The 23,004-nt window shown below is 43.9% G+C and overlaps 1 protein-coding gene and 1 pseudogene across 4 annotated transcripts in view; one reads left to right on the top strand and one right to left on the bottom strand.

Annotated features, from left to right (window-relative positions):
* Positions 1-23,004, bottom strand: part of RCAN2 (regulator of calcineurin 2) — a 305,985-nt gene that overhangs the window by 69,501 nt on the left and 213,480 nt on the right. The gene's annotated exons all lie outside the window — the stretch shown is intronic.
* LOC133756343 (kinetochore protein Spc25-like) lies at positions 16,765-22,022 on the top strand (annotated as a pseudogene).

Here is a 23,004-nt window from a genome sequence, read left to right on the forward strand (position 1 = left end):
ATAACATCTTATTGCATGTGCTTTACTCTTGCATCCCTCCTGTGTTTTACACACATGCTTACACACACACCCCATATTTTGCTGAATCACTTGAGAAAAGTTGCAGATATGTTCCCTTTCACTTTAATTATATATATAGTTACTAAAACCAAGGACACTATATAACTACTGTAGACATCAAAATAAGAAAGTTAAGACTTCTACAATCCTCTAATATATCCTATTAATGTCCCTTGTAGCACAAGAAAATCCCATATCCTGTGTTGCACTCAGTTATCATCTCTCTCTAGTGTCCTCTAGTCTTTTACATAGATGTTTTTGAAGTATACAGACCAGCTGTTTTGTAGAATGTCCCTTAATTTCAATTCCTCTGATGTTTCCTCATGATTAGATTCTAGTAATATATCTCTGAAAGGCTACAGCAAGTCCTTCAAAGTCTCCTGAACTTAGTGCTTATTTTTCATGATCAGCTTATCCCTAAAAATGGTGTTCCATCCAAATTCTTTGATCCAAGATAGTCAGTGACTCTCAACCTTGGCTGTGCATTGGAACCACCTCGGTCACACCCAACCAAGATAACCAGAATCTCTTGGGTGGACACATGAGCAAAGCTTTCCAGATGATTCTAATGTGCAGTCAGGGATTTGTTCATTTGTTTTGCCCTTTGAATAGGTACTAAATTTTCACAGCAGAATATGAGAATGTACACAGTTGGAAGACCTTTCCATTCAACTCATCTTGATTAAGCTTGATTAATAAAAGCCAAAGGCTTGCTTGCTGGCAAGGAGAGAAATTGATTTTCACCATACTCCACATCTTGATAGCTTTAATTCTTCATTACCTAATGGACATTTTCAGGTACTTGAATAACCAGACAACTGCAAAAGAGTGTCCAATTTTCTCTTTCTTTGGAGGTATACAAGCAAAATAGTTTTGCTCTACAGAGATTCCTTTCAACATCAGCATTATTGAAATGTGAGCCTAGATAATTCTGCAGTGTTGGGTTGTCCTTTGCATTGTAGGATGTTTAGTGCTGGCCCTGGCCTCTAATCTCAAATGCAAATAGCACCCCCTATTTATGAAAATAAAAAAATTTCTCCAGTCACTGTCAAATGTCTCTTTGGAAGGGAGAAATTAACTCCTGTGGAGAAGCACTGCTCCATACTTCCCTGCCTCCAGGGTTTTGATCAAACTATTCTTCCCAACCATCTCTACTTGTCTAAATCTACTGGTCCTCTAAGAAAAGCTGGATTGGGAGCGGTATAATACACAGTGTGATTATAAACCTTGGCTTAGTTATCAGACCATATTGATAATCTCAATTTTTGCTCTGCCTCTTACAGTAGGACAACCTTCATCAAGTAACTTTTACTTTTGTAATTCTCTATGTTCTCATCTGCAAAGTGGGAATAGTAAGAACAGCCCCCTCCATAGAGTTTTTGTGAGAATCATCTGAGGTATAAAATGTACCCAATAAGTAAATAAATAAATGCTCAAGAAAAGGTTGCTTAATGAGACAGTTCATGTAAAGTGATGAGTTAGTCCTTGGCACATAAAAACTCAGTAGACGTTAGTGGCTGCTTTTAACATCCTTATGAATGAAATCATGGCACAGAATGATTCAGAGTTTTGTCAAGACCATACAGCTGGTTAATGTCAGAACCAGGAGCAGAACTCACACCTCGATACTCACAGTGAGATTCTCTTTACCTCACACAAAGCTTTGAAAGATCAAGGACAATTTCAAGGAAGGTGAAACCCTTGACCAGATCGGCCTGGAGCAGAGATGTAACAGCCAGGACTTGGAAGTACAAGTGATGCGACTAATCACTCTAAATTGGAGGAGTCACACTAATGCCATCCAAGGGAACATTTAAAAGCACAGAATCCCTTAAGTTCCATCCTCTGAAAATATTTTTATAAAAGGGAACTGAAAAGTATTGGAAATGCTTTAATCTCTTCTGGTAAAGAATTAGTGAGCCAGAACACACTAAACTTTTACAAGGTGTTAGCCCTTAATGGATAAAGGGCCTTTAAAATGGACATAGGCAGATGGACATAGTAAAGATGAGCATTGCAGACTGTAAGAGTGTAAGACACACATACACACACGGAGCAAGGGAACCTAAACTCCCAAGAGCAGATAGGAGGAGTCCCCAGGGACCCAATAAACATGTTACTAAGAGCTGAGAGGGCTTGCTCTTCCTGAAGAGCTGTTTTTAAAGAAGGTTCTGTTGGTTCCAATGGAACCTAGGAGAATTACTTCTGTTGCCAAGAGGCTGTTGCTTCTTATGAAACAATAAACCAGAAAAGTTCATTCATCATCACCCGTGGGCTGCCAGCCTGTTCCTTCTCCTCTCCAGTAAAGAAGCTTGGTATCAATTATACTGCAAGACTCTCAGTGAGGTGGTTAGTGAACTGCAGATGCTCCAGGGAAGTATGTGGGCACTCCCACTCCCACACATGCGTGCATGTCAGACGTGCATGTGTTTGTGCCTTTATTACCGAGGAATGAAGCTACCACGTTTTCCATATAACCAGACACTTCCAAAGGCAATGCTTAAGATGTTTATGGATCAGCAGTTCTAGAGGAGACATCTGCCATGCCCCTGAAGCAGAGACCCACACTGATCCAGATGTTCTCTCTGTAGTTGCTGTTGGTTGGGGGCTCCTGGATAGAAAGGTAAAGCAGCCGGGGTTCAACAGAAAGAGTGCGAGGGGAGAAGAGGAGGGCACTCAGAGATTCTAGGCAGCAATTCTTCAGGAATGAAAGTGGGGTAACAGGTGTGTGCTGGTTAATAACAGCCCGGAACATATGTCCAGTTCATAGCATCTGCCTTTATTTTACATGCACAGAGTTGCAATGCCAGCTCCTAAGAGCTGCATTTTTCTTTTTATTTTCTTTCTTTCTTTTTTTTATTTTCGACAGGCAGAGTTAAACAGTGATTGAGAGAGAGAGAGACAGAGAGAAAGGTCTTCCTTCCATTGGTTCAACCCCCAAAATGGCCACTATGGCTGGCACGCTGCGCCGATCCGAAGCCAGGAGCCAGGTGCTTCTCCTGGTCTCCCATGCAGGTGCAGGGCCCAAGAACTTGGACCATCCTTCACTGCCTTCCCAGGCCACAGCAGAGAGCTGGACTGGAAGAGGAGCAACCAGGACAGAATCCAGTGCCCCGACCAGGACTAGAACCTGGAGTGCTGGTGCCGCAGGCGGAGGATTAGCCTAGTAAGCCGCGGTGCCGGCCAAGAACTGAGTTTTTCAGACTATGTCCACAGACAGTCAGTCTGTGTGTGGAAAAGCCTCAGTTTGCTTATTAGAAACACAGAGTTGGCAGCTAGTGCTGTGGCATAGGAGCTAAAGCTGCTGCCTGCAGTGCTGGCATCCCATATGGCTGCTGATTCGAGTCCTGGATGCTCCACTTCCTATTCAGCTTTCTGCTATGGCCTGGGAAAGCAGTAGAACATGGCCCAAGTTCTTGGGCCCCTGCACCCGCGTGGGAAGACCTAGGAGAAGCTCCTGGCACTTAGATTTGGATCTGCACAGCTCCGGTCATTGTAGCCAATTGGGGAGTGAACCAGCAGATGGAAGACCCCTCTCTCTCTCTCTCTCTCTGCCTTTTCTTCTCTCTCTGCGTAACTCTGACTTTCAAATAAATAAATCAATCTTAAAAAAAAAAAAAAAGAAACACAGAGTCCTACAGATCCATCCAGGAATGTGTGTTGCAAACAAGCTTCCCAGTGATGCTTAAGCAGCTATAGGTCTTGATCTGCTCTTCAAGAAGTGTACTCAAAGGACAAGAAGCTCTGCAGGTGGTTCAGAAAGAAGGAATGGCCTGAAAACCAGTGTGAAGCGAGATCTGAATTGGTCAGAGAGAAGGAAGGCACAGCAATGACGTACCAGCTTTGCAACCCTTTTAATAGGCAAATGGAAAATGATTTCCTCCATGCTTCCCAAGGAGCCCCAGGGAGAGAACTAACCTAACAAATTTCTCTTATTTTGTTATTTTTCTGTTTATTCTGATTACTGACTCTAACTTATTAACATCCAGAGATACCATATATTGAGCAGTTACTATATCTCACACATTATTCCAAAAATATCCCAAGGCATCTATTTTGCTAATAGGCTTGTAAGGTAATTATTGGTATCCCCACCTCACAGTTAAGGAAACCAAGGTTCAGAGAACCCAGGTTGCACAGGTCACAAGGAGCAGTTTCGCCCCAGAGCTTGCACCATTAGGTAGTGTGCTAATCTGCTTCCTATCATCGCCATGATAACTTCCTTTCACTGAGTGCCAAATACACTGGAAGCACCATGAGGTCAGGGACTTGTTCATGTCTGTTTTCCTGGGGCCTAGCAGTCCTAAACTGCCCAATTAAATTTTTTTGATTGGATAAAACATAATTCACATTTCTCTTACGGATTTACATATGCTTATCTTAAAGAAGCCACCCAGACAATTCAGGTTAGGACTCCTTTGTGGTTACTGATGCCTCAGAAATAGGCCGCATGTTCAGAATCAACAATGCTGCCATAATCCTCAGGGTCCTCTGAGAAGAAGACCCTCTCTATTCATCTATTGAAAATGTTTGTGAGCTGGCGCCGCGGCTCAATAGACTAATCCTCCACCTGCGGCGCCGGCACCCCGGGTTCTAGTCCCGGTTGGGGCACCGGATTCTGTCCCGGTTGCTCCTCTTCCAGTCCAGCTCTCTGCTGTGGCCCGGGAGGGCAGTGGAGGATGGCCCAAGACCTTGGGCCCTGCACCTGCATGGGAGACCAGGAGAAGCACCTGGCTCCTGCCTTCGGATCAGCGCGGTGCGCCGGCCAAAGCGTGCCGGCTGCAGAGACCATTACAGGGTGAACCAATGGAAAAGGAAGACCTTTCTCTCCATCTCTCTCTCTCTAACTGTTTAACTCTGACTGTAAAAAAAATAAAGAAAAAAAAGAAAATGTTTGTGTACATTTCCTAAATCTCATTGGTGAAACCAGAGTCTGCTCACGGACCACTGGCTACAGCTTTGTGATTCCACAATGGTACCATAAGTAATCTACACTTAAAGTTATTGACCGGGAAAACTGTTAGATCCATTTGGCAGAGAATAGCTTTGCAGCTCTTCCTGGCTTTCAATGCAAATAGAACTTCACACCCTTTCCCAAGAGCCAATTCTAGGCCAAAGCAGAGTTTTGGCTTCCAGTCACATCTGTCTTTTCCTCTAAACACTCAATGTACATTAAAACTTCAGGATCTCAGAGTTGGGGGCTACCTAATCTAAACCTTTATTTTGGAGTAAGAAATCATACTCTCAGAACAAAGGTGATGCTCAAACAGCCAGCGCTGTGGCTCACTTGGCTAATCCTCCACCTGTGGTGCCAGCACCCCGGGTTCTAGTCCTGGTTGGGGCACTGGATTCTGTCCCAGTTGCTCCTCTTCCAGTCCAGCTCTCTGCTGTGGCCTGGGAAAGCAGTGGAGGATTGCCCAAGTGCTTGGGTCCTGTACCTGCATGGGAGACCAGGAGGAAGCACCTGGCTCCTGGCTTCGGTGGCCACAGTATGCCGGCCGTAGTGGCCATTTCAGGGGTGAACCAACGGAAAAGGAAGACCTTGCTCTCTGTCTCTCTCTGTCTAACTCTGCCTGTCAAAAAAAAAAAAAAAAAAAAAAAAAAAAACACTGAAGAAACTTCCTGCATGGGCATAGCCTAACCAGGGAGCCACGTCATAAGCCTCAGTGACTGGGTCATCAGAAAATCCAGGAAGTCCCCAAGAGGGGCCACGTGACCAAGGGTGACATGTAAGGTGCTTGGGCAAAGGATATTTCCCAGCTCAACATATTCCAGTAATTTGAACAACAGGTACAGATAGCAATGTGTGCTGACTCACATCAGCCATGGCCCAGGGGTCAAGTGGCTTATTCACAGGAAGTCCGTGGTGAAAACAAGAACCTTGATTTTCTGTCTCCTTTCCCAAGGTGCATGTGCAGCCTTGATGAAGATGCTGTCCCTTGTCCGTGGTACTCAGGGCAGGTACAGCAGTCCGGATGGTGGGTACCATGAACATTACACTGTGATTACAGTTTTAGCATCTTGGTTTCTCTAGGCCTGATTAACTGGGATGTTTGAATCCTTTCTCATTGTGATTATGGTGTTTTAAAAGAATTCATTTTTCAAGGAAGTGTAAACATGAATTTAAAAAAACCATCTCACTGATATAAAGTGAAAAGAAGAAAGGTAGGCCTCTCTGATGGCAGAAACAATGTAATTTGAAGCACCAACTGAAGACCTACTGTGTGCCTGGTTTCTTTCACACTCCACAAACCTTTATAAAGGTTGAGATGCTGAATCCAGGTGATGGTTGAACACTGCAGGTGCCAGACAATTTAGAAAAATGGGGACATATGCATTGTACGTATTTTTAAAGTGATGTCCTCCTAAACTTCGTTATAATATCACACCTCCTTCAGAGAATGCTTCATCTTTTTTTTCCTATGGCACTGAGAAAGAGCTTGAACTGTAACTTTAAAGGATAAAGGGAGAGAAAAGTAATGTGGGCAGCACCAATAAATTTGGACCTTCTTATTGAAAATATGGTGGAGAAGGATTAAGAAATCAATTGCAAAAAGAAGGCAGCGTTGGCCGGCACTGCGGCTCACTAGGCTAATCCTCCACCTGTGGCGCCGGCACCCTGAGTTCTAGTCCCAGTTGGGGCGCCGGATTCTGTCCTGGTTGCCCCTCTTCCAGTCCAGCTCTCTGCTGTCGCCCAGGAGGGCAGTGGAGGATGGCCCAAGTGCTTGGGCCCTGCACCCCATGGGAGACCAGGAGGAAGCACCTGGCTCCTGGCTTTGGATTGGCACAGCGCACTGGCCATGGCAGCCATTTGGGGGGTGAACCAATGGAAAAGGAAGACCTTTCTCTCTGTCTCTCTCACTGTCTAACTCTGCCTGTCAAAAAAAGAAAAAGAAAAAGAAGGCAGCGCCTTTTCATCTCCTCTTAAATCTGCTGACACTTGTAAGCAACAATGAGAGACAACCATGTTTAAAAAAAAAAAAGAAATGTGGGGAGGGAACAGTGAGGAATCTTGGGGTAGTAGCAATGTGTTGTTCTTAATTTTGATGTTTGCTATTGGTGTGGTCAAAGGACTAAAAACATTTATCTGTATATCTGTGTGCATTTCTTGGTATGCATACTATATTACAACAAAATGTTGAAAATGAGGCTAACGGGCAGGTGGTAGCAGCAGACGGAGGGTTCTTGAGCTGCAGTCTGGGCAGGAAAGATCTGGAACAACCTTAAGGAATTCAGCTGCCTTTGGCAGGAGTTGATCAGAAGTCTTTTGATCCTCAGTAGCCACAGGCAAAAGTTACCTATACACCCTTGAGGACTTCTGACTTCAAACCTGGAATTCTCCAGGAAGAATTCAAACAAGTTCTTGACTAAAGTTTGGGAGTAGAAAGCAGGAGGCTGGATTCACCAGAATTATCACTTTATAAAGTGTGAAAGAAGTGTTTTTTTTTTTTTAATTTATAGTAAATGTGGAGCTATTTAGTTGCAAGGTGTAAGAGTCTAAAGGTAGCTGGGAGGCCAGGGCAAGGACCTTGAGTCCCGGCAGAGTGGGCACCTGGGTCCCACTCCAGAACTCCAAGATGGACAGGGGCGCGGGCTAGGGGCAAGTGCCAAGGTGGTGAGTGATCAAGAAGGGAGGGGGGACATTATGACTCCAGAGAAGGGAGTGGTTTGCGAACTTGGACTCCAAATAGGGTAAAGAAGAGAAAGATACTTTTAACAAAACTCAACAGTGTGGTTTGCAGGAGCTCCCCGGGTGACTCAGCTCATCAGGCAGATTTTGGTGCCACTGCAGCAGGCCTCAGGGAAGGAGGAACTGAGCGCCTGTGCTGTGGGAGGAGTCTGAGTCACGGGTGACGCAAGGCTGGTGGCCTTGAGTCACCAGGTGAGAGCTGGCCGCACACCCACAGCCGGCGTCACACCAGTGCTGGCTACTCGTGGTTACTGTGTTCTTGGAACCGTGACTCTGAGGAACTGGCAGTGCTTTTTCACTGCAGAGTGCCTGGGCAAACAGCATGCCCCCACCCTCCTCACGACTTCTGGGATCTGAGAGAGCAGCAAGCCCTGCTCTTGAAGAGGCATCTCAAGACACCTGTCCTCCGTGCAAACAACCAGGTTCTTCCAGTCCTCGTTCATTTTTTCCCTTATCTACTCCTACTGGAATTAGATTCTAGACAACACACTCAGCATTTGATCACACGCTGCCTTAAACTATTTGTTGATCAATATGTGTTTGCCTTGCTTTCTCAAATATTTATTAGTCAAGTCACGGAGACTAGGCCCCAATTTCTTTAACGGTACCTGGAGACACACATATTCCCTACGGAGCCCTATTGAGCCCCAGTTCCCTGTGTATACGTAAATTGTGCCTAATGATAACCTTTAATGCTTAATAAAATAACTGTTTAAACATATAAATGGATCCCTATTTCCAGGGGTGGAGCCTAGGACTCTGTATTCTACACAATCACTTTAAAGGATCATACAAGTGGTCCAAAGTCACATTTTAACAGTACCCTAGGCTCTGGGCTTAGAACTGTTTTCTGGGAGAATGTCTGACCTGAAACATCAGATACCAATACAATTCCAAAGCTGCAAACATGGAACTCCTGTTCGAATGGGTCTAGGATGGGCCAAGGTGATTCTGATCTGGCTGATGTGTGGGGCACATTTCAGAAACACCACTCTCGTGGTGCCCAACAAACATTCACTAGTAAGTTGTTCTGGTTCCTTGGAGATAACCACATCCTGAATTTGACTATGGAAAATGTTTCCCTTACCCCTTTTATCTAGAGGCAGCTCTGGAGCTACACAGACTTGAGTTCTGGCTGTGTTCTTCACACAGATATTCGATAAGAGGCCCATCCTTTAGGTCATGGCTTTTGGAATCTGTGAGATGATTAGATCATTATTTCTGTGAGAACCAGAGATGAGTTGCATGAAGCTTCTGGAAGACAGCATGTTATAAACAGTAGCTATTATTAATAGCTACCAAATACTATGCATTTCTTCTTGTTGCTGGAAAAGCTGAATATACTCCCCCCCCCCCCGCCCCTCCTTTAGGGTATCTCTACAAATTAGCAGAGATTTTCAAGGATAGCAATCAGAAAATGGAGAAGCAAAAGGGATCAAATTCCATTTTGGTCAGAGAAAGAAAGATCCTCCAGGTGGGTATGGTAGGATGGGCATGATGCTGAGATGCTAGTCATATACACATATAGACTTTGTCATATACAGATACAGACTTCGTCAACAACTTCTCTGTGAAGACTGAACAAAGGGCAACTGAAGTACACAACCAGGCAAAGAACCCTTCACCCTGTGGTCCTTTAGGAAATGGCTGCCAGAACCTCCTATTGTGCCATGGCAGAGACTGGGCGAAGGCTCTTTGTGAGACACAAAACTTGCCCTGACTTCTGCGGTGGCCCCATTTCATTTAACTTTTTCTGATTGAATTTCAGACTAAGAAACCTGCCAGAGCAGGAATATGTGCGTGAGCGGTTAGTTTCTACACATTGAACAGGCTGCCATTGTCATACGCTGGACCATTCAAAGGATGACTCAAAGCCACACTGTGAGGCTGCCTTGTGGGGCTGTCCCCAGGGTCTGCAGTGGAGCTGCCTTTTAACAGGAGTTCTGGAGAAAGAGTATGGGAGAGGCTGTGGACCTGTGTGCGAGTGGCTGCTCTTAAACCTCACTTTCCTGATCTACATCATGCAGATAATAGCACCTTTCCTGTTTGCACCTCTCTGGGTTATTACACCAATCCAAAAAGCTGCTCTGTAATTGGCAGACCACTATACAGCCTGATGGCATTCCTGTTTATCCTCCCAGCCCCTCTCTTTCCTTCTTGCAAGAGGAGAGCAGTCTTCCTGTTATTCATTAGATCAATACATTCCTGAAAGTTCTTCATAATTAAACATGTAGTGGAGCCCTCTGCTGTCAGGTCCCTTGTAGCGCCTGCCCACCAGACCAGAGAGAAGCTGCACCTACTGCAAATGGCTGTTGGGAAGTCACGATACAAGCCAGGCAACACAAATGAAGCAATGAAAAAAAAAAAAAAAGAAGTAAACAAAATGGCAGTGTCTTTTGGAGAGGAGGCCCAGCTTTCTGGGCACTGAAGCTTTATCTTTCCTAAGGAATCCTTTTGATTAGGAATCCCAGGCACCAGCAAACGAGGAGTGGTGTGAACATGGAGGGAGGAGTGGTGTGAACATGGAGGGAGGAGTGGTGTGAACATGGAAGGAGGGAGGTATGAGCATGGAGGGATGGAGGTGTGAACATGGAGGGAGGGAGGTGTGTACATGGAGGGAGGGTGGTGTGAACATGGAGGGAGGAGTGGTGTGAACATGGAGGGTGGGAGGTATGAGCATGGAGGGAGGGAGGTGTGAACATGGAGGGAGGGAGGTGTGAACATGGAGGGAGGGAGGTATAAAGGTTGGTGTGAACATGGAGGGAGGGAGGGGAGTTTCCCAGAAGCCTGGAATGGACCTCTGGGTGGTTGCCTGCTGCCCACCTGTGAAGCAGATCTTGAGCTCACCCACCCGTGGGCCCCTTGGGAGGATTCTAAAGGGGATAGAACCCTTGAGTGATTAGAGGTTGATCAGACTGCTAAGCACTGCATTCTCTGCATCTCAAATGCTCTAGAAAAGTCACCTGCACTTCTGAAGAACTAACAAAAGTGGAAATAAGGAGCGGAGAAAGGTTTCTCAAAGTCCACTCTAGTTCTGAATTCCTCGGTTTCCACCTTTGTCCCCGAAGCGGATCTTTTGGTCTGAGAAAGTGAGCTGGATTGCCCGGGGCAGACTTCCTTTTACCCAGTCTCCTTTCTCTTCCTGGTCCTCATGGCCCATCCATGCCATCCTCTGCAGAGGTCTGTCAGCCTGCTGCACTGAAAGCCCCATGAGGCCGGACACTGTGTCACTGTGTGAGGGCGCTTCAAAACGTTCATGGAAAGGAGAATTCAAAGATAACATTTACTTTGGTGCAAAAGAGTTTTGAAACCCACTGTATATGAGGGGTCTTCAGGAAGTCCATGAAAAAATGCCTAGTTTGCAAAAACTATGCCTGGATTTGGATTTCATAACTGCCTTGCACCAAAATACACTTAATTCCACTGCCCCTGAGCTGGCTAAAGGCCCCCTCAAGTTCTCAGTGCCTGGCACAAGGCCCATGATGTAGGAAGTAAGCGCACCGTCAAGGTTGATGGACTTCCTTTCTGCTACTTCAGTTAATTCTGCAGCTTTCAAAACACAGAAGTGAGACCTGTCAATTTAAAGCAGAGCCCTTCCCATCGTGGGGAGCTAGCAGGTCCAGTGGGGTGGACAGGGCTGCTGCAGACCATCAGAAACTGAGAGTTCACCTGGCAGGAAGCATAGGACCCCTCTCACATCCCCAAACAGGCTCTGGTGCCAACTCCCTTCCCCTCCCACGTGGACCTTAATTGCCTGTCTAGTGCACATAATAACCAACTCCACATTGTTTCCCCAGGCCTCATTATCTGGGCTGGAATACAGCCTGCGGCAAACGGCAGTGAACTAGAAAGAATAGATACATATATTCTTACTGGGGCAAGGAATGGGGCTATGAAGCTTGATGGTGGGTGGGAAACCCACGAGGAAATCTAAGATGTCCCTCTATACTGTGCACTCTGGAATGCCCGTCAGCCACTGGCTTGTTTCCAGAATCACGTATTGTGAAAGTAAGATAAGGTGTCTTCATATTATGATGTGCTAAGGTAGAGAGCAGGCAGGACATGAGGACAATGAATGGGACCCCGGCTGCTTCCCCACAGGTCTGGTGTGTGAGACGAAAGCACCTTCACGGCCCCCAAGTGCCTTACGTTTATAAAGAGCAAAAAATAGTAGAGCTGAGGATTATTCAAGGGCAGTCTACAAATAAAAATATGATTCTTATAAATCTGTATCAAAGTGCCTAATTTGGAACGGGTCTGGAAAGGCATTGCTAATTAGACACTACCCCTGAGAAATAGAATGCCCACCTCAAGTAAGACCTGGGAACATGGCTGCTCACTTAGAGACTACATTTCCCATATTCCTTTGCAGCTAAGGTTGCCAGAAAGTAAGTTTGAGCCACTGGTGTGCAAGTGGAAGCAATAAATGAAACTTCTCAATCTCATTTTGTGTCCTCTATGCTATGTTTTCCCTTCCATGAGGCTGGGAAATGCCATGGATGGGACTTGGCAGGGCTTGCTCCTGGGATTCCTAGTTGATATACAAAGCTATGACCCATGCTGGGCTGCCAGCCACTCTTCATCTTGGATAAGGCACTGCCTCCACAAGTCTTTTTACAATGACTTAGCCTGGACCCTAACATAGGATTTTATCCATTCAGTAATCTTGGAATACGCAACAAGAAGACAAAAAAATCATGAACTGCAGTAAACTAGGAAAGAAATTTGAATGCTGATGGAATTAACAGCCATGATATCTTACACAGTAAACATCATCCTAAGTCAGTGCTGGGGTGTTAAATGATGAGAAAGCTAACAATACACAAGTGAAGCCTACAGAAGGCCACATTGTCTATTCTCAGTGCATTGTTCTGTGCAGTGATAAATGGAATTCTTCAGCACTTGAACTTTATTTGAACTCCTCTCCTCATAATAGTTAAAGTCACCCTTATATTTTCAATGAATTATTATTCCAGAACAAATTAACATATCCATAAATCATTGTCTCTAAAAATAATAAAGAAAAAAATGAAAAAAATCTATCTTGAAAATGAATCATTAGAGCAGTATTAATATGGTGCTGTCGATTAAAAAGCATCAAAGAATTATGACTAAAAACAAAAAGAAGGAAGCTTGAAAGAAGAATGAAAGCTCAGCCAGTCACGTAAGTAGGAGGAATACAATATAAAGATCATGGTCATAGGGGTTAAATAAGATTACTTTGAGGAAATTATGAAATTTCTGGGTGGAATTTGTGATCATGGTTAAATAAACCTCATGGGAAATAGCAAAGCAGTTATTATGTTATTTCCTTATACTTCCTGACATAAATGTTTAAAAGTAAGACAACCAGGACTGGTCCCCTAAGCACTGACCAATAACTGTGGCCCAGTTACAACCCATGACTAATGGACAGGCCAAAGTTCCAAGAATTAGAGGAGTTAAACATTCAGAAGTTCCAGGCAGTTTGCCAAGGTCTAGAAAAGTTGAAGAAAGGACCAGGGGAGGTTTAGCAAAGAGAGAAGAAGAAATGTAATCACTCTTTCTTTCTTTGATTTATTTATTTGAAAGAGTTCCAAAGAAGGAGAAGCAGAAAGAGAAAGATCGATCTTCCATCCATTGGTTCACTCCTAGTGCCACCATGGCCAGGGTTGAGCCAGGAGCCAGGGACTTCATCTGGGTCTTCCAGGTGAGTGGCAGAGGCCCAAGCACTTGGGCCATCTTCTACTGCTTTTCCCAGACTGTTAGCAGGAAGCTGGATTGGAAGCAAGTTAGTAGGGACAAGAACCAGCACCTATATGGGATGCTGGCCTTGCAGGCAGAGGCTTTAACTGCTGTGCCACAACACAGGTCCTATCCATTTGTTTCTTAGAGGTCTTTTATTTCTGTCTTGAAACGCAAATACAGAGTGGGGTGGGGGGAAAGGAAGAACCTGGATCTAGCTGGAATGAACAACACTAAATACAGTTTGTTTTTTTCCTGGCATTAGTTTTGCTTTCTAAATGAAAGCCAGAGGGTGGGAGGGAGAGACAGGGCCAGAGAAGAAATGAGTGCATCTTCGGTCTTGAGGTGAGGTGAGGTCGAGAGGAGCACTGTCCGGGCTCTGGGGGAGGGGGAGGGATTGCCTTCCATGACGCCCATGGAATCCTGGGCTGGGGCTTGCAAGGGTCTTCCCCCTCCATTAATTAGTACCTCAAAGTTGAGCATGTTTTAGAAAGGAATCCAGGTGATAACTTGAAAAAAAAAAAAAAAGAATCACACAATCATGAACCCTAAACTCTAATTTTTCCTCCACCAACAGATAAGTTTTACTTAAGACACAACATTTCATCATCACAAATGGTCTGTTTCTGTAGCTTCCTTTGCTAGGGCTCCTTCCATCAGTCTTCCAAGGATTCGCCTGTCCCCAACATGTCCTTTCTCAGTGCCCTCTGCACGCCTGGGAAGGGACCCTTTACATACAATGGCACAGGTCCTTTCTTGATTTACTAGGAATCTTTAGTCACTGAAGTGCTGGACAGTATGTGAGAGACAAACTGGCACTGGCCATGGCACGGAGGCAGGGCTCAAAACCAGCACAGAGAGCTCGGATCTTTCCAGTTGCTTCCTGATGCCCAGATTCACAATTGGAATGAAAAGGCTCAGACAGTGCTTACTCTTGAAGGTGCCTCATCAGCAAACTCCTACGCAAGTCATTAGTCAGCACAGCTACTGCATGAACGCTGAGGCCAGTTCCTTCCTGTTCTGCGTGGAGGAGAAGATGGAGCAGTGGCAAGTGGGAAGCTGCAAGTGGGGAGGCTGTGGACACGGACAAACTTGGCTGAGGCCAGGCTTGAGAGACTGGCTGGCTCCAATGCATTAATCAAACTGATGAAGTAAATTACAGGCACACACAAATATTACTTCAACGCCTTCTAAGACAAATGTATTTTAAAAAGTCAATCAGGGTTTCCTAAGAAAATGAATAGATTTGGGGGATCCCCTAATGTGGTGCCCTCTAGACAAATTCCTAGGATTTAATTTTGTTTTGTTTTGTTTTGCTTTTCCCTAAATGCACAGCCAAATACTGCCAGTTTCCAATTTCAAGTTTTATCTTTTGATTTTTAGCATGTAATTTCACTGAACCTGCTGAAATGAAGCAGGGGCATTCTCAATTGAGACTTTATACACCAGTGCTCTGAGGTAACAAGTTTATACTTTCCAAATTAAAATGTTTTCTATTGGATAGGTTCACTTTCACATTGACTTCCCATTCATTCACCCTGCTATTCCCCAGGCGCTCCCCATCACTGTGTTCTCCTCAGATGAAGCTGAGAAATCAATCGCCATGACAACTGACCTCATGAACTTATGATTCCTACTCCTTTGCACATAAAAGTAAATGAGATTTACAGACAATCAAGTTCATGCCAAAGAATTTTTTTCCCTGTAATTTCACAGATGAATATTGGTACTAGATGTATAGTAACTGCGCATTTTCTATACAGGGATTTTAATCTATTTGCAAAATACTGGAGCCATGTGTGTCAACTTCGACAGATGAAAGGCCGGAGCATATTGTGATATTAAATTAAGAAATTCAAACTGGGAGGGGTGGGTGTCAGAGTGTGGCAGGTGAAGCCATTGCTTGGGACCCCCGTGTCCCATCTTGAAGTGCCTTAGTTGGAGTCCTGCCTCAGCTTCTGATCCAGCTTCCTGCTAATGTGCGCTCTGGGAGCAGCAGACAATGGCTCAAGTTCTTGAATGCCTGAATACCCATACGGGAGACCCAGATGGTGTTCTGGGCTCTTGGCTTCATCCTGGCCCAACCCAGGCTGTTGTGGGCATTTAGGGAGTGAACCAGAGAATGAAAAATAGCCATCTCCCTCTCTCTGTGTGTCTCTCTTTCTCCTCTATTACTCCCTCTTTAAAATAAACAAACATTTGTAAACTGGGATAAAATGTCAAGGACAAACACAGCTCTTCTGACATGGAGAAGGATCACTTTATTCTTCCCTCCACTGCTTCAGCACTGGCTGAGAACCTCCCCTCCAGGAGCTGTTGCTAGGCCCCAGGGAAGCAGAAACAATATTCTTGCTGTCCTCAAGAGGAAAGGCAGTGTAGCATGGTGGGAGCTTTGAGACAGGCTTGCCCACAAGCTGCAAGAACACAAATGGGGGGCATACAATTCAGCTGAACAAGTGGAAAGTAATTCTCACCCAAGTGAGATACAGGAGATAACTCTGAATGAGCTTGAAGGTGAGAGGGAGCTGGCTGGAGAGAAGAGGGGGCAGGTAGAGAATGGTGATTTGGGCAGAAAAAAAGGAACATGTTGCAAAGGCATGAAGCATAAAGAACAAATACACTATTTTGAGAGCTGGGCATAGTTCTGAATAGCCTGTGGCATATTTGTGTGCATCTTGGCGAGCCAGGGCAGACAATCAAGGGCACAATAATAGGGGCCCTGTGTGCCAACTTAGGCGTTTTCAACTTTATCCTGAGACTTACAGGGAACAAAAAAAGGAATTTAAAGCAAGGCTTGAATTTCAGAATGACTGCTCACTTATCCAAATGCTAATAATAGAAAAACTAAAACTTTAATATGAAGATGAACTGAAAACAAATGAGACAGCTGGTAAACATAAGAACACATATTCAGTGTAAGAAAATACCAAGATTTCATTCTTCAATATTGATCAAAAATATATTTAAATACAACTGTCGAATTCTGGTAAGTGTGAGTCAGACATCCAGCTTCTTGCAATATTGAGGGGATAATTTGTTATCTCCTTTCTGAAAAGCAGTTGGGCAGAATATATATTTTAAAAAACCTCAAAAATACTCAACAATTACATTTGCAGCAGCTGATCTCAGAGAAATAAGTGAGAGAGAGAAGTTAAAGCTTTAAGCACAAAGTTGTTCACTTAGTAGCACCTAAAATGATTTTTTAAAGAAATGGGCCCCACCCAAATGCTCCACAATGGAGGAGTGGTTAAATAAATAATCTTTGCTCATTTTATTTTTTAGATTACAAGATGGTCATGGAAACAGTATTTAAAATAATTTTCAATGTGTATAAAGAAATCAAGCACCAAGCCGATGTATGTACCATGATCCCAGTGCTGATGAAAGATGCTATACACGGAATTTTGAAAACTGGAAACAGATACACCTGTAAGCTGACTACGGTTCTATCTGGGTTGTAAGATGACGGAAAACTTCTCTATTCTTTGTGTTTCCAAGTCATTTCCCAAGGCTAAGAAAAACCCTATAAGCAAGCATCACTTTTACATAGAAGTTAAAGTAATTTTTTACAGGGCAATACTAGTTCATCTGTGATGTGAAGGCTGATCTGGCAAGTGATGGAGAGTGAACAACTGAAAAGCCACGTTTAGGGGCTGCTGTAGCAATTCAAGGTGAAAGAGGCATGGGCCTGAGCTGAGTCAGAGGCAGGAACCAGAAAAAAAAAGAAGGCTTCAAAAGAAGAAAAATCCTCAAAAGGATCTATGCTGCTTGGAAAAGGGGCAACAGAGGGAGCTGGTGGTTTGTAGCCTGTGGCTGGAACTGGGGAGGGTAGCAGGTTTACTGCAGTGGCGACAGGAGATATTCCAGTATGGGTATATTTTGTCTGGTGGATCCTTGGAGACATTCAATGAATAGTTCCCTTCACAGAGCAGGGCCTGAGAGACAGATATGGAAGCTAATCAGCAGATACGTGGGACGGGAAGTCCAAGTTTGGTGGGCAAAAAACACAGAGGAGCTGATGGTGAGGCACAGCAGATTGGCATTGAAGAGAAAAATGAAAGAAAGACTAGAATGAAAACAGAAGAGCCTGACACAAACCCAGGAAGAAAGCCATTTCAAAAACCAGCAGTTTCCAGCAGCAAGGACAAAGGCAGGGTGGCTCCAGTGGAGCAGAGATGAGCAAGCAGAGGAAAATACTGCCTACGGTTCAAAGACCCCTAACAGTGAGGAGAAGGGGGGGGGGTGGCTGGAGGCACCATGACAATAGGAGGGCATAGGTCCTCAGCCTGGAAGAAGCCTGAGCAAGTTTGCAGACTGAGAGGAAGGAGCCTGGGCAGAGGGAATTTTGAAGATTCAGCGCTTGGATCAAGGAGCAGGAGTGGAGACCCATACACAAGTGCTAGGCCAAAGAAGAAATGCTGTAATGCTGTTTTCAAGGAAATCGGAAGAAAGAGAGCTCTGGAGGGTGGGGGATGGGAGAGGAGGAAAATGAAATGGGACGTGGGCCTGTGTTCCAGTAACTGCATTTGTTCTCTGTGTGTGTGTGTGTGTGTGTGTGTGGAGGGATTACCTTTGCTCTGCCACACTGATTTCCCTGCAGGTAGAGCTGGCCAGAGCATGTGAACACCCAGTTGCTTTGGTGGCTGAATTTCTCACTGTGCGGCAGTAAAATGACCTTGTGGTTTACACAGCAGTATCAAACACGTTTGCTTATGCCTGTGGTCTGGTGAGACTGAACCACTTTCAGAATATTGACAATACCAGGTTTTTGAGGAAAAAAAAAGTAGAGGGCCATTCATTGGATGTAATTAAGATTTTACCAATGCAAGGTCCCTGGGACACCCCTTCTGGCTTTCCCGGGAGACATATTTTGGCAGCACACATTCCCTTCTGACTTAAGAATAATTATACTAAGCAGGGGATTTAAATGATCTCTGGAATGTCCCATCTGACTTTGAGGGCACCTGATTGCCAAATAGATGCTATGTTCCTCTTTCCTTCCTGAAGTTTGCATTTACTTAAAACACACTTTTGTCTAATTCCATCTATTATAACTTAAAAAATTTAAAGAATTTATCTCTACGATCAATTATTTAAAATGACATAATAATGGAAGGAGGAATAATAAAATAGAATGAAGTTATCTGACAACCAGGGACCATCTGACCTGTCAGTTAATCATTTATTTGTACCTGCATATGTCCTGAACATGCTGTTGTTCTGCAAATCTCCAGGAAAAAATAAATGGCATAAAGAAAGCAATCAATCACTTATGACAAGATTCAGTCCAACATGGAATCAGCTTCTTACATAATAAGTTAAACCATCTCCTATCAATCTTTCCCACTGCCATTTTCTGCTTTTAATGGAGTGAGCACATAGGTACCAGTCACACAGAGAAGATTCAAAGCCAGGGCCTGAAGAAGTCAGATCCTTTGTCTTTCTGTTATAACCTGAGACATCCACACAAAGCACTCTAAATTCCTTCTTCCTTCACTTTCCTTAGAGCAGAAAGTCTTGTGAATTTTTTTCCTCATTTTCAAGCTCTCTTCAAGAGACTCTGGTGATAAAGGCTCCAAATGACTTATGGTGTCCCTTTATTGTTTCAAGGGTCTGATCCTGAACTCGTATAGCTCTGAGACCTGGCGGCCCCTCACTGCAGCAAGCACCTCACTGAAGAGTCCAATTTTGCAAGAAAGGATTTCAGTGCACAAGGTTCTGCAGACACTGATTGGCTCAGCATGGGCTCGGCCAAGGCAGCAAGAGATGAGAAGATGCAGCCTCTTGTGGCTTCAGAGGGAAGGAGGAAGTGAGGCTGCTCTCAGCAACGGAGTCATCAGAGCAGTTCTGGTGGGGTGAAAGGGTCGGGCACAAGCAGCACTTCTGCACCTCCCAGGGGGTACACAGGTGCTAACAAACCTGAACTTGGGTTCGTACTGAAATGACAATCACTGCACAGTCCAGACAGGTGGGACCCACCTACCCGCCCACATGCACACACAGAATGAGGCAGAAATATTAAGATGCGTTGACATTTCCTATGGGCAGAGGCACGAAGTATTTGTTCAGATTCCCTGAAGGACCAAATTAAATTTGAATCTCTCTATATGAACCAAGACATTTATCACTATGGATCTAATAAACCCGATGGAACTCAGGAATAACAGTCTCCAATTCTTCAAGTTGACAAGAAAACTCCCTTCTTTTAATTTATACTATTTAGTAAGAGAAGCATGAACACATTTTCAGAATGCTTCCTGCTAATATTAGTTACAATAGAAGAATAAACTGTAGTTTTCTGCAAAAGTCACCTATGTGTAATTCTTTCAGTCCCAAAACATTTTATAGAGAGAATGAAAAAAAAAAAGGAATGAATAGCCTTGAGATGAGAAACCCCATCCTAACCCCTGAGGAGAGAACACAGTGAGTGAAAATGGATGTGGAACACCTTGAAATGAATTCCACCTGCTTAATATGCCACCAAATGTCCGACTGGCTTGACAGCTTTCATTAAGTCCTGAAGGTCCAACAAACACTGGGGGGAGTCATTAATTTATGTAAATTGCCCTCTAAAGGCTATTCTACTGTTTAGTGGAGGAGTACCTAACATCAATCTTGTGGTTTCCAAAATGCAATTATCTTCTCAGCAGCTTAGAAGGTACTAAAAATACTGAAGACAATGAAATAATTTATAAGAAGTCCTTTCCTTGAATATTCTGGGATTTTGTACATGCCTTCCCAACTCCAAGGACATTCAATGCTTTTTGTAAATACTTCTCGTTGTAAATGTGGTTGATTTTATGTGAGTGTCATGTGGGGAGACACCATCACATCAATGTTCAATTAATTAAAAACAATGCTTTCGGGCTACTGGGTGATGGTGAGGACCATCCCATGTAAACCAGGATCCACACTCTCACAGGTCTGGTTTAGGCTTAGAGAATTTAAGGTGTGTTCTCTTGCTAATGGCTCAGTTTTTACAATGCAATATTACCAGTACTTATCGTACACTGACCGTTTTTCAGACCTTGGTAAACTTCAGTATTCTCATAAGCCAAAAGATTCTCTCTTATCTTGGTGTATACCACCCAAACTTATTACAGTTGGAGATTCTCATTTTAATAAGCTATTTAATTTACAAAACTAGAAACTGCAATATCATCTAAACAGAAAGATAGTGCATTCTGAAGGGTAGCTTCTTAGTCACATTCTCAACGCCTACAGCTCTGGAGAACACCAGCACTGGTCCCTCGGATGGCAATCATTTTTGGGACTCCCAGTTCATAACAGAGAAGTCTATGCTGGGTTGCTCCAAGCAGAGATGACTATCAAATGGTAGCAGCAACAATGTTAACACTGCGGTATTTAGGTTGTATCCAACATTCACTTATCATGCTCTTACTTAATACCACAATGACCCTGCAGTGTAGGCTCCCTCTCCATGAAAAAGATGAGAAGAATGAGCCTCAAGAGATAGTGGGAGGCTTGCATTAGTTAAGAACTGGAACCAGAGGTCTCCAGAAGCCTCTTTGAGGAACTCTACACAAAGTCTCAAAACATCGGGGCAAATATACCTCACCAAAACAGGGCTAGAAATCATTAATCCAGCACCCTTCTTGAGGCTATCAGTATTAAGCTTACAATTTGAAGTTGACAAGCATCTGCACCACTCATGTCCACTTCAGCATACCAGAGAAGCTGTGACAATGGTATCATATTCACGAAACCATGGTGTCTTCAAATTTAACTATCTGTGTACCTACGCTGAAGACTAGCTAGTGGCTGGAGGTAGCATGGACTTGGTGCCGGCAAGGTGGTGGGGCCAGGCCTGCCTGCCAAGTACTGTCTTGCATAACATGGGAGGAAGCACTGGCAGTATCCAACAAAAGTATACATGAATTTGGGACCAAACTCAGAGGCACCCTCAGTAACTCTCCCTGTCAGAGTGGGACTAAGAGAGACCTATAAGGACTCCATTAAATCTCTTGCCGAAAAGGTGTCTCTGGAAATGGAGGAAAAAGATTGAATGGTTGAGATATTTCTGGAATATAGAAATCAGGTCTACAGAAAAAGTAAGCTGATTCAAGAAAAAAAAACAAAAGAACTGTTAAAGTTGATTTAAAGTTGATTGCTGAAGTGAAAGACAAACAGCAGAGATTGGATGTACTTAGAGCAAACATCCAGGATCTCAGGGAAGAATATCCTAGGAAGAAGGAAACTGTTGCCACTGCTAACAAAGCCATGGAGAGAGGTTGAAAAGGCTGCAGAAAACAGTGGACCTGTATAAAGATGGCCTTGAACTGGAAATTCCAACAACATATGGTGATAAATTGTAGCCTATATTCACTGATATTGATCCTAAGCATCTAAGAGAGCTCAATTTTGTTTCTTCTGCATCTAGGTGAAAGCAAGGGACTATGCAGTGCCAGATACTGCTTCTCATCTCAAACGCCCAGCAGAATTTCAGCAGAATATAAGGAAGACCAACAATTCACCAGCTTTCCTTGCCAATGTTTGGAAAGCTTTTACTGCCATGGTTTATATATAATATGTAAATAGTATTTTAAAATGTTTGTCCTATTATGTACCTCCTTTTTTAAAAAAAATCATCTATTGTCTGCTATAGTTTCAGATTTTTGTAATATTTTGGTGTGGTTTGGAGAAAACCAGAATAAATCACCCCATGATAAGCCACATTGGCATAACTGTTTTTGAAATGAAGACAAGAAGCAGCAGTCAGAAAAGCCTTTCCCCTGGTTTGCCTCAAAGCCCGACATAGATTTGCAGAGGTTTCCTCCCTCCCCAGCCCCTTGTCATGGCAAGCAACTCTCACCAGCTCAGATATGGCTCCCAAGGACCTCACAGACAAATCTTACTCCCATATTTACTCCTCACAGACGTACCTTCTTCAGCCTTCCCCCTTCTGGAAGCCTGAGAGGGCTTGCTTTTGTCTTGTCACTTCCCCTAACAGTGCAATGTTCTTTGTTGCACAGGTGATAGAAGTGACTATTCCAAGCCACTGCTTTGAGTTACTTTTCATCCAGGTTTCTCTCATGTGATGTCCACTGCATCTGTTAAACTTGCTGCTTTTTCCTCTTGTTAATCTTTCTTTGATTACGGGGCTCTGTCCTAACTATGAACTTGTGTTTTGCAACTAAATGAATATAACTGGAAAACATTAAACTTAGTGAAATAAGCCAGTCCCCAAAAGACAAATATCATATGTCTTCCCTGATTCATAATAATGAATATGCAGAGCACAAAAATGTAATGTATATGAGTGAAACTGACATTTTTGAAGTATGACTATTGTTTACAGCCCTGTTCTATACTCTTGAGTGGTTTTTCTACTTACTACTTGTTGAATTCTTTATGTGGTGGAAGGTTTAGCTTGTGATTATAAAATAAACTAGAAGTATGTCATTGTAAAAAATTAAGGGAAAAGGGGCTGACACTGTGGTACAGCAGGTTAATGCCTTGGCCTGAAGCACTGGCATCCCATATGGGCGCTGGTTCGAGACCTGGCTGCT

This window comes from Lepus europaeus, chromosome 3 (genome assembly GCF_033115175.1).
Source record: "Lepus europaeus isolate LE1 chromosome 3, mLepTim1.pri, whole genome shotgun sequence".
NCBI classification, from domain to species: Eukaryota; Metazoa; Chordata; class Mammalia; order Lagomorpha; family Leporidae; genus Lepus; species Lepus europaeus.